This window comes from Rattus norvegicus, chromosome X, assembly GCF_036323735.1.
Source record: "Rattus norvegicus strain BN/NHsdMcwi chromosome X, GRCr8, whole genome shotgun sequence".
NCBI classification, from domain to species: Eukaryota; Metazoa; Chordata; class Mammalia; order Rodentia; family Muridae; genus Rattus; species Rattus norvegicus.
In genome coordinates, this window is record NC_086039.1 from 150,438,087 (window position 1) to 150,449,876 (window position 11,790).

General features: G+C 35.7%; 2 non-coding genes across 2 annotated transcripts; both read right to left on the reverse strand.

The window, feature by feature from the left end:
- Positions 1–6,001: 6,001 nt before the first annotated feature.
- Mir743a (microRNA 743a) lies at positions 6,002–6,077 on the reverse strand. Its single transcript, NR_032293.1, has one exon. It is a non-coding gene; the product is annotated as a microRNA 743a (primary transcript).
- Positions 6,078–6,491: 414 nt separating this feature from the next.
- On the reverse strand, positions 6,492–6,568 carry Mir743b (microRNA 743b). Its single transcript, NR_032254.1, has one exon. It is a non-coding gene; the product is annotated as a microRNA 743b (primary transcript).
- Between the last annotated feature and the right edge of the window lie 5,222 nt (positions 6,569–11,790).

Here is an 11,790-nt window from a genome sequence, read left to right on the forward strand (position 1 = left end):
ACCTTACACAGGTACGAGGTGGGGGGACCCTCTAGAATGTACCAGAGACTAGGGAGGTGAGAGGCTTTCAGGAATCAAAGGGAGGGACCTTAGATGAAATGCCTTACAGTGAGGAGAGGGAACTTGTAGAGTGCACCTCTAGTAGAAAGACTAGAGGAATGAGGTTGCTTTCCCACAGTCAAAAATTCTCGGACCTAGAATTGTTCCTGTCTCAAAGAACTGCAGGGATGGAAATGGAGAAGAGCCTAAGGAAAAGGAGGTCCAGCGATAGCCTCAAAGTGGGATCCAGCTCATGGTGATGTCCCACGGCCTGATGCTATTACTGAGGGTACGGGCTGTTTACAAAAAGTGACCTAACATGACTGCCCTCTGAAAGACCCAAAAACACCTGAGTCAGATGCAGTATTTGCAACCAAACAATGGACAAAAGCTACTGACCCCTGTGGTTAGATTAGGGAAAAGCTGGATGAAGCTAAGGAGAGCGACCCTATAGGAAGACTAGCAATCTCAATTAAATTGGACCCCTGAGATATCTTAGACACTGGACCACCAACCAGGCAGTATACACCAGCTGATATGAGGCCCCCAACACATATACATCAGAGGACTGCCCTGTCTGGACTCAGAGAAGATGTAACTAATCTTCAAAGAGATTGGAGGCCCCGAGGAATGGGGAGGTCATTTTATGTTTAGTATTTTCTTCTTTATTTATACACTCTAACTTACATTCCTGAGAAGGGGAATTAGCAGGTCAAGTCATTTAAACAAAGGTTAGGCCATGAGGTGTCAAAGGTCTACTTAAGCATAAAGATAAAGGTCCTTAACAGTATCTACGGCTATTGCAACAGCACAATCCCCAGGTCATACTGAAAGAAAAACTTGTGAACCTTATTCAACCCCGAAAAGCTTAAGCTACTGTGACCCCATCCTTAGGATGCATAGATCCTAGAGGCATAAACCAAGATTAGGAAGTCATATGAATGGTAATTAGACAAACACATTGATCATCCAAGCCCACAAAAAATGTGGAAGTCAGTGCCATGCCCAACGGTTTTCATCACTGGTTCAAGTAATACCATGAATGCCTAAGTGGTAAACTTATATCTAATTCCCAGAAAATTCAAACTATATTATACATCACACGGCAATTAATTTTTCTTGCTGTATTCTAATAATATAGATAGCACCGAGGACTAGTAATGTTTAATCATATTCAGTTTAATTCACTTTCCTTCCATTTGTGCTAGGATGTACGTCACATTCAGGGCAAGATTGTGATCTATCTATTCTACATATTGTGCCAAGAATCCATGACAACATAGAATCAAAATCAGGGCTAATGTAAATTAAACAAACAAACAAACAACAAAAATACAAAGATTCAATGAAGTGAAGACTTGTTTGAGAAAATTCACAAAGACTGATCAACTATTAGCAAACTAGAGATGAAAAGTGGACATCACAACAGACAGCAAGGAAGTTTAAGTAAGAACATACTTCCGGGAGTGGAGATATCTCTGCAGTTAAAAGCACTGATTGCTCTTCCAGAGGTTCTGAGTCCAAATCCCAGAAACCACATGGTGACTCAAGCCACATATAATGAGATCTGATGCCCTCTTCTGGTGTGTCTGAAGACAGCTGGAGTGTACTTTTATTTATTATATATAAAACAAACAAACAAAAAAGAACATAGCTTCAATGTTTATTATCCTAAGTGGAAAATATGGAAGATCTGGATAAACCTAATGATCTATATATAACCTAACACAGTTAAATAAAGACATAGCCCTTAGTTAAAAAAAGCAGAAAGTAAGTCAAAAAAAAATTCAGGGCCAAACACAAAGAGAACATAGAATTCAATGAGACATTCAAATAAAATTTAATGTCAATAATCCTCAAATTATTCCACAAAACAGAAACTAAAGCAACAATTCCTAATTTTTTTTTTACAACTCTATAATTACAATGGTACCTAGCCATAGAAAAATCCAAGAAACAAATTATAGGACCAATTTAGCTTATAGATATAAGTGTACCAATTTTCAATCAAAATTTGTAAACTGACACCAAGAAAACATCAATAATATTACCAAATTAGCCCCAAATAATATAAAATATGTTGTTGTGATTCTAAAAACAAGTGAAAGATCTGTATGACAAGAACCTCAAGTCTCTGAAGAAAGAAATTGAAGAAGACTGCAGAATATGGAAAGATCGCCCATGCTCATGGGCTGCCAGGATTAATATAGTAAAAATGGCCAAAAGCAATCTACAGATTCAATGCAATTTCCATCAAAATTCCTACTCAATTCTTTATAGAAATAGAAACATCAATATGCAAATTCACTTGGAATAATAAAAAAAACAGAATAGTGAAAACTATTGTCAACAATAAATGAATTTCTGGGAGAATCATCCTCACCAACCTCAAACTGTACTGAATAGTAACAGTGATAAAAAATGCACAGTATGGGTACAGAGACGGGCAGGTTGCTGCATAGAGTGTGGCATAACTAGCAAAGGCCTAAATACTAGCATCCACATATAAGAGAAAACATAACACATTTGCTTTGGGGAACTAGGTTAGATAATCAGCATATATTTTAATTCAAATCATTTACCTATGAATCTTTTTTTCTACATGTGAACAATATTCCATTGTATAAGTGTACCAACTTTATTGTTAATTAATCTCCTCCTTTCTCACGCCTGTCTACCCCTATTCCCATTCTTCTCATCTCCGTTTATCCCTTCTCCCTTTCTCCTCAGGAAAGGGGAGGCCTCCTGTGGATATCAGTCATACTTGGCACTGCAAGTTGTGGTAAGATTACACATCTTCAGTTGAGGCTAGATAAAGACTACTTGCAGGAAAGCAGTCCAAAGCCAGACAACAGTCATAGATAGACCCTGTTCTTGCTGCTAGAGGTCTCATATGAAAACTAAGCTGCCTATCTTTTACATATGTTTAGGAGGCCTAGGTCCATCCTATGTATGGTTTATGGTTAGTGGTTCAATCTAAGACCTTTTGTGTTTTGTGTGTGTGTGTGTGTGTGTGTGTGTGTGTGTGTGTTGTATGTATATGTGTGCGTTGTGTATGTGCTATATTTAATAGGTGTGGAGAGAAGGGATATCTTTGTCATGTTCCTGATTTTAATGGAAAGAATTTAAATTTCTCTCCATTTAATTTGATACCTTCTGTAAGTTTGGTTTAAACTTCCTTGATTGTGTTGTATTTTGTCACATTTATCCCTAGTCCCACAATACATTTTATCATGATGCAATGTGAGATTTTTCTTAAAGGTCATTTCTGCATCTAGCAACTGGTCATATGGTTTTATCTTTCAATTCGTTCGTGTGGTGGATTGTGTTCATCAACTTTAGTCTGTTAAACTTGATTATAGTTGATATTTTTTCATTTTTATGGGATATTTTATTTATTTGCATTTCAAATGCAAATTCAAAGTCAAATGTTATCCACTTTCCCTGATGACACTTCTAAAAATCACCTATGTCATGCCCCTCCCCCTGCAACTATGAGGGTGCTCCCCTACCCACCCACCCTCTCCTGCCTCACCACCTTAGCATTCCCCTACCCTGGGACATCAAGCCTTCACAGGAACAAGAGCCACCTGGCCCATTGAAGGTATAGGATAAGGGAGCAAAGTTCTACCATTAATCATATGAAAACATACCAAGACAGGATCTTCTTAAAATATAAACATATAGGAAACAAATCTAAAAAGGCAATAATGATTGGGGAACCATGATCCAAATAGAAATCATTTGTCTTAGTGTCAGACAAGTGTTACATTTAAATTATAACCAAGTTAATGGTCAATAGGACCCCAGGAAAACCCTGAAGCTTAGGCTATTGCCAAGTCTCTTGGTTATTCTCCACCAACTGATGCTAAGACTTTATTTTTATAGATAGCACTTACATATTTCATTGAATATGGAGTCATCAAGCTTGGGCCTCAGTACAGCATTCACCTCTACTAACTAGTGTTGATGATAATTGAAGGTGATCTACTCTGCAAGCTATCAAAGGAAAAAGATGACCATTAATCCAAATTAAAGACCAAATAACCAATAACAAAGACATGCCTGCATGATATGCTGGTGAGAGGTATTACAAATGTTGTGGGAGAGTACCTCTTTTTAATTAGATTTAAGGCCTACTGCATGGAATAGAACTCATGCCCAACACTATACAGTTAGCCAAGGACCTGAGACTAGAAAGGCCTAGAGGAAACCAAGCACTATTTTTCTGTAAAGGAACATAACAACAAAATGACTCCTAATTACATTCTACAATATGCATTGACTACTAGTCTTTTCCTCAGATATCATCAAAGATGTTTCTTTTTCCTTCGGACGATGTGTAGAGAATAAGGGGTATGAAACACTCATTCTGAAATGGGGAGTCTTTATGAAAACGTTCCCTTGGGGCTCAGTGAGATTTGCTGAAGATGAAGCTGAAAGATTTTGAGAGTCAGAGGTTACGGATATTAAGGAAATGAAATCATCTATGTACAACAGGACTGGTGCACATTTGAACTCATGCAGACTGTGACAGAATGCACAGGACCTGAACAAGTTCAAACCAAACAGGTTCCCAGAAATGAGCATGGAAAATGGATGTGAACTCCCATCATTACCCATTAAGTAATTTCCAATTGATATCCACCTGCAAAGGATTAAAATATTTGTTTTCTTCAATTTCATCTCACTGGATATAGAAAGCACATTTAATTGTAGGCTCTATGCCAAGAAGTATACAGCCAACACAAAATGAATTCAATTCCGTTCTGTGGGGGGGGGGTGTTTCTTGGGATTTTTAGTTATTTTCCATTCATTTACTTACTTGTTTATGTTGATGACTGTTAAAGAACGATAAATCTGGAAGTGAAGGTGGGGAAGATCTCAGAGAAGATGGGGGATATGAAACTGTGATCAGGATATATCTTAAGCATTTTTTAGAAAAAAGAAACAAAACAAATCTGTAAGTGCTGACTCTATCAACTCTACAACCTCCAATCATATTCATCCCTTGTCCAAGTGATCACATCAAGAAGGATGCCAGAATCCTGAACATACCTCAGAAACGCAAAACTCATTGTACATCACCTTGCATATGTAATTTGACATCTTCTTCCTGCGTTCCAATAAGTTGAATAACTCTGAGTAGCAGTAATGGATCTCACGGTCAGTTTAAAATCCCTTTCTTCATTCTTGCCAGGCTGTGTGTCAAACTTAGTGCCTCAAGCATGCAATCTCATCATTCTAAAGACTGTGCTTTTTAGGCTCTTGTAAGAATTTTTTTAAGCATATAACTCATTTGAACTTTCCTTCTGTGTCCTATCTGACCTACATGGATTTTTGAAGAATATAATGAGTATGGCAATAACAACAACAACAACAACAACAACAACAACAACAACGCCACCACCAACCTGAAGGTGTTCTAGAAATATCAAAGGACACAATAATCAGAAATTATCATGCTAGGATATTTGCAGTTACACAAAGATCACTATGTGAAAGGTAATGAGACAACTGGTTAGACCTACTCTATAACACAGAAGAACTGGTTACAAGTTTAAGGAAATATGGCTCTGTACAGAACCTTAACATGGAGTGTTGGTTCTAATCATATACTCACAGTAACCCATTTAACAATCTGCCTTAATGAGTTTGAAACCTGAACATAGATCATATTTGTTACTATTTTAGGAAATATTCCGTGTACATACAACATTCTTTCTTTCTATCTATCTATCTATCTATCTATCTATCTATCTATCTATCTATCTATCTATCTATATCCTACTGCCTGTCTACATGGTTGACTGTCAAAATTTGTGTTAATTATTCACTCTATACATGGCTCTAAAGTTAACACTGGGCATCTAAAATTATGCTTAGTTAACAGATTAGGACTGGAGTCATTAATTACCCAAACACCATGAACATATAAGACCACTCTGAATGAAGAACACAATGAGCTCCACTCTACCCAGTTTGGCGTCTTTCATTCTTATAAACATGACAGGCACCAATCTGAATACAGCACTGCACAGCACATCACAACTTTAATGTGGATCCTTCACCTACATGTGACACAAATCATTTGGCCACACTCAATGTGAAGGCTCACTCCTGTTTATGGTAATATCTTAGAAAACATTCTCACAGTAGGCTATGACCTTCTAGTTCCCCACAGTATACTGTGTCCTGGTCTCTATTTTCAGTGTTGATTCTCAAAACTATAGGTAAACGGTGTATAATTTGTTCATTCTGCATTAGTTTCTTCTAAGAATTTCTCTTTAACCTACATTTTTTAATCCTGTAAAAATTGAACATCTAAAATTATACTCTGATAAATATTGATCCTGAGGTTACATATGACTAATTTCAATGAGGGATCCATGTCAGGTATAACTGCACAGCACCACCCTGACCATTTAAGGGACAATAAATGAAGAATATCATGAGCCTTACTCTATTCAGTATGGTGTCTTTCACAAATATTTCACATGATGGACACCAGTCTGAACACAGCACTGCACACTAAATACTTTAGATAATTCTAATGAATTCAGAAACTCTGTAATACTTTAAATCTTAACTTTGGCATGAATAATGCAGATAAATTGATGCCTGATGTAATTTAGTAATAAGTACTAAATAACAGATAGCTACTATTTTTCATCATAGATTCATCATATATACTGCTCTCTCCCACTTTTTCAGTTACCCTGACAATAACCGAAGTACTGTTTTTACACGTTGTATCAGTACAACTGATGCTTCATCTGTTTCCCTACCCTGTAGTAATAACCATCATATTTGAGGGTCCTTATCTAACTCCATCTTCAGGATGTATGCTGTGATGATGGCTACAGTATATACTGGTTTTCTATTAGCTTTCAATTCTTGTAGTATAGTGAAATAGGTGAACACTAGATTTCCTTATTCACAAGTCCAGGAAAAAAAAAACCCTCTACCTTCCTTCTCTTCTTTCAAATGCTGTAATCCCATATTCCTTTTTACCATATTTTTCTGGTATTGAATATTCCTTAACAATAATATTACTCTTATAATGGCATTCTCCTGACATTTTAAGGCATGATTACAACCTTAAGTATCTTTTAAGTCTAAAAAATGGGGAATTAATGGGGGATGGGATAGGGGTATGGAAGGGAAACTGAGAAAGGGGATACTAATTGAAAGTAAATAAAAAAAAATCCCATGGGAAAAAAAGAGAAAAATGATACTTCCAAGAAAGAAAACGACACCCCCAATTGGAGGCATTAAATTACAAGTGAACGCAATCATTTTTCTGTAGCCTCCAACAATTCTTACTATAAAACAATATATGAGTTTAAGATATTTGTCTTTAAAAGGGTTAAATAATATAAATAGAGCATTGGCCCAACCAATCAAATGAAAGAGAGTACCTAATGAACATAATCAGAAATAAATATGAACACACGCTAATAGATAAAAAGGAAATTCAAAATATTGAAAGGGAATGCTTTAAAAAATAGTATTCCTTGAATTTGGAAAGCCTAAGCAAAATGGATGATTTTCTATATTTAACTAAACCACATAAATTAATCCAAGAAGGGTTCACCAACCTAACTAAGCAGAACTGAAACATATGGGTTAATTGAAACCAGAATAAAAATCTTTCCAACAAAAAATATTCAAGATACAGTTGAATTCAGAACAGAATTTTATAAAATCTTTCTTAAGCTACCTAGGACCAGTCTTAGACTGGAAGGGAGTTCTGAAAGAAGGGGTGTCTAGGAGCGGCAACACAAACACTTTAAACTCAAATCTAGGGTCCAAGCTGGCACCCCATGTTCTGCTCAAAACAGCTTTCCAGAGGGCTCTCTCTATGCTCTGCTTGAGACAGTTATCCAAGATGGTTCTCTACCAGGGGGAGGGGGAGACACAATAGTAGGTTTCTGGAAGGGAAAACAGGAAAGGGGTTAACATTTGAAATGTAACTAAAATATATCTAATTAAAAAAAGCCGTTCTCTCTTGCTATTCTATAAGTTCTCTGGATAGCTGATCTCTTGCAGAGATCTTTACCAAAGGCTCCCTTCTGATTATCCCATGTATCAGCATCCTATGATTTCAGCCCCTTGATTCAAAAAAAAAAAAAAAAGAAAGAAAGAAAGAAAGAAAAAGAAAACAAGTATAAGTACAGACTATAAGTAAGATAGCTGGGTGGCACCCTGCCATGAAATTCCTACCCTTACCCCACCTAGAACTAAATTAGTGTTGCCCCTTTAACTCAGGAATCTACCTGCCTTTGTAAGCATAAAAAACAACAATGAAAAAAAAATTAGCTGGGTGGGATCTCCCAAGATCACTACTCCCTTAATCCTTTTATCTCCTTCTTCACTATCTTTTTTGACAAGTTGGCTCATAGTGCAGCTACCTTTGTTCCTTTAGATCTCTGAAGCTCCTTATAGAATTCACATTGCATTCTTAAATTTTATGTACTTGAGAAATTATGTATTTTTGAACTAATGTTTTTAGAATTAAGATGAAATGTCCCATAGTTTACGATTTTTTTTCTAAATACATAGACATACCCTTGACTCCTGGACTTGTGCTGTTTCTAAATATCATGGAGTCATAACTGGTAACAGGGAAAATGTGCATTTATACAAAAAGCTTTATGTCCACAGCAACCATTAACACTCGTGGAGGACTATGCCCTGCTGGCTCTGTTCCAGGTGCAAGGACCATGTCATGCTCTTGCTTACACATGGCCAAGCAGTACTCAGCATTAAACTAGTATAAAAACAGAAAAACCAACACTACCTTAACTCTATCCCTGAAGTCAACATCTGACACCAAAATGAGGTAAGGGCATAAAAATAACAAAAGGAATACTGCTGACTAATATACCTAATGAACATAAAATTAAAATCCATAATAAAATACCCAAAATCAAATAGAAACATCAAAAAGATTATTCACCATGATGAAGATGTACATGCTCAGATGATAAAATGTAAGAAGTCTATAAATGCAATAAGACATATAATACAAATTGACTGAAAGGCAAACCAGAATTAAAGAAAGATTCTTCATCTCAATAATGCAGAAAAATTCTCTAGAAAATTCACATGCCTAAATGATAAACTTATTAGACATTAGGACTAGAGGAAACATGACAACACAATACAATCTCTATATAACAAACCACATTCCTGCTCTGTTACTTCAGTGGGATTGTTTTCCTGATTCTTCAAATAAATTGCAGGGCTACAGTAATACTAAGAATATGCTGGGTTGGGGATTTAGCTCAGTGGTAGAGCACTTGCCTAGGAAGTGCAAGGCCCTGGGTTCGGTCCCCAGCTCCAGAAAAAAAAAAAAAAAAAAAAAAAGAATATGCTACTAGCACAAACACAAACACGTAGACAATGGATGAAAACTGATGTCCCAAATATGTGCATGTATAACTATATCAACCTAATATTGAACAAAGATGCCTAAAACACACAGTGAAGAAAAGGCAGTAACCTACAGAGTGAAAGATAAACTTGGCCAGATATATCTAACAAATGATCACTATCTAGACTATATTAAAAAGTTTTAACCTAAAAAAAATATGATTCTTGTACTTCATCTTAGGCTCTGTTCCATCTGTTTAGTTTTTCTGGTCCAATTCGTTTTCATTTTGTTGGTTTTATTACTAGATCCAAGAACCTTGCTTGTTTTCTTGTGAGACACTGAAAGTGGATGCAGATGGCAGTGGATATGAGAAAGAAGTGGGAGAGTGCAAGAAAGTGAAACCATAATCAAGATACGTTGTCTGAGAGAATATTTATTTTTATTTTATTTTTTTTAATTTTTTTTTTTTTGGTTCTTTTTTTTTTTTCGGAGCTGGGGACCGAACCCAGGCCCTTGCGCTTCCTAGGCAAGCGCTCTACCACTGAGCTAAATCCCCAACCCTATTTATTTTTATTAAACAATAGTATGACCTAGACAAAACATGGTCTTGGGATCTACACAGAATTCTCAAATGAAGAAAATTAAATTGACTATGAAATATCTCAAAAACAAAGAAACATCCTTAGAGATTAGAAAGAAGAATCAGAAGTTTGACATTCCTTCTTACACTATGTCAGAATGTTCATATGTAAGTGCTGGAGAAGATACAGGGGAATGGAAACAATTCACCGTTGGTAGAATTACAAACCTGCTCAACCACTCATTATCACTATAGAGAACCCTCAAAAGACTAAGCAATACTAATTAGCTATAAAGAAAAATAGAATTATAAAATTAATATACAAATATCTATTTAAAATAAAATAGTATATATACATTTAAATGTATCTATGCATACACATACACATGAAATGAAAATATTTCAGATACGAGTTGACAAGTGTCCCTTCAAAACCCTCTTTTGCATTGTTGATCAGAATGTCCAAGAGAACTTTACATTATTGCTTTGGTCCCTGGCTACCTTTCAAAACTTGAAGCATAAATCCAAAAGTGCTGAAGGCATTATATACGTCTGACTCACGATCCAGAAACTTTGAGCTGAATATAACCCACAAACCTTTTATAGTGCCACAGGTATGGTGCAAGCTTCTGAGACAAGGAAACCACCTATATTCCTACACAATTCTGATGCCTATAAACTACAATGACGACCAGCATAGCATTGCAGCATATACCGGGTGCAACAGAAGAACACAACCACTGGAGGTAACCAATAGCTCTCTAGTTGGACTTAACAAGAAGGAAAGCATGCATGGTACAAGAAACCTAGTCATACATGCATACGATTATATAGCAAGGCCAGGCAATTACCATGAAAACTATTGTCAGTATTCTTGCATGGAGTAAAACTACCAAGAAGCTATCAAAATAACTGAATTAATAAGCAATACTTTACCTGGAAGATTTGGAGGCAGTCCAATTTTCTAAGAGCTCCCTGAGTGAAACATTACAGAATGCACGAAGATAAGGAGGTATCATCCATGTAGCCCAATCATCCAAGAAGTTTTCATCATTTCACCAAATACAGCATGACATACTATCATTGATTTATTTATTCTTAACTGTTAGGGAATACAAAATACACTTTGTCACCTTGAATGATAAAGGAATATATGACTCTAAGAGTCAGTAATATATTTTACAAATAACTTTTAAAAACTAGATAATAAAAATCTAAAACAATCAGAATATTGGGAGCAGAGGATGAGAATAAAACACAGTTGTACCTTGTATATCACTGTCCAATTATTGGTAAAACTTACAAAATACAGAAGACAAGAACTTGGTATAATTAAATTCCAATCACTGACATCCTTATATAGTAATTCACATAAACTCTTTGATTATAGTTTATGTTCAAACCCATATCACAAATTTATCATTGTTCATAATAAATGGTAGGAAACCAGAACCCTAAATGTATTTATCTATACATTTCTTATAAAAATACTCACAACTGTCATTTTCTTACATTTTCTATCCCAATACTGTAATCTGTTATTTGTCTGGATTATATCACTAATAAGCATGTAGTAAATTTATTCACATAAAGAATGAATTTTATTCTCTACCTTCTATGCTCCCATATTTACATGTATTCCTGAAGGGAATACTTAAAAATAAAATATAAATATTTATATTATGATTCATAATAGTAGCAAAATTAGTTACAAAGTAGCATTAAATTATTTTATGGCACAGATCACCATAACACGAGGAACCATATTAAAGGGTCACAATGTTAGGAAGGT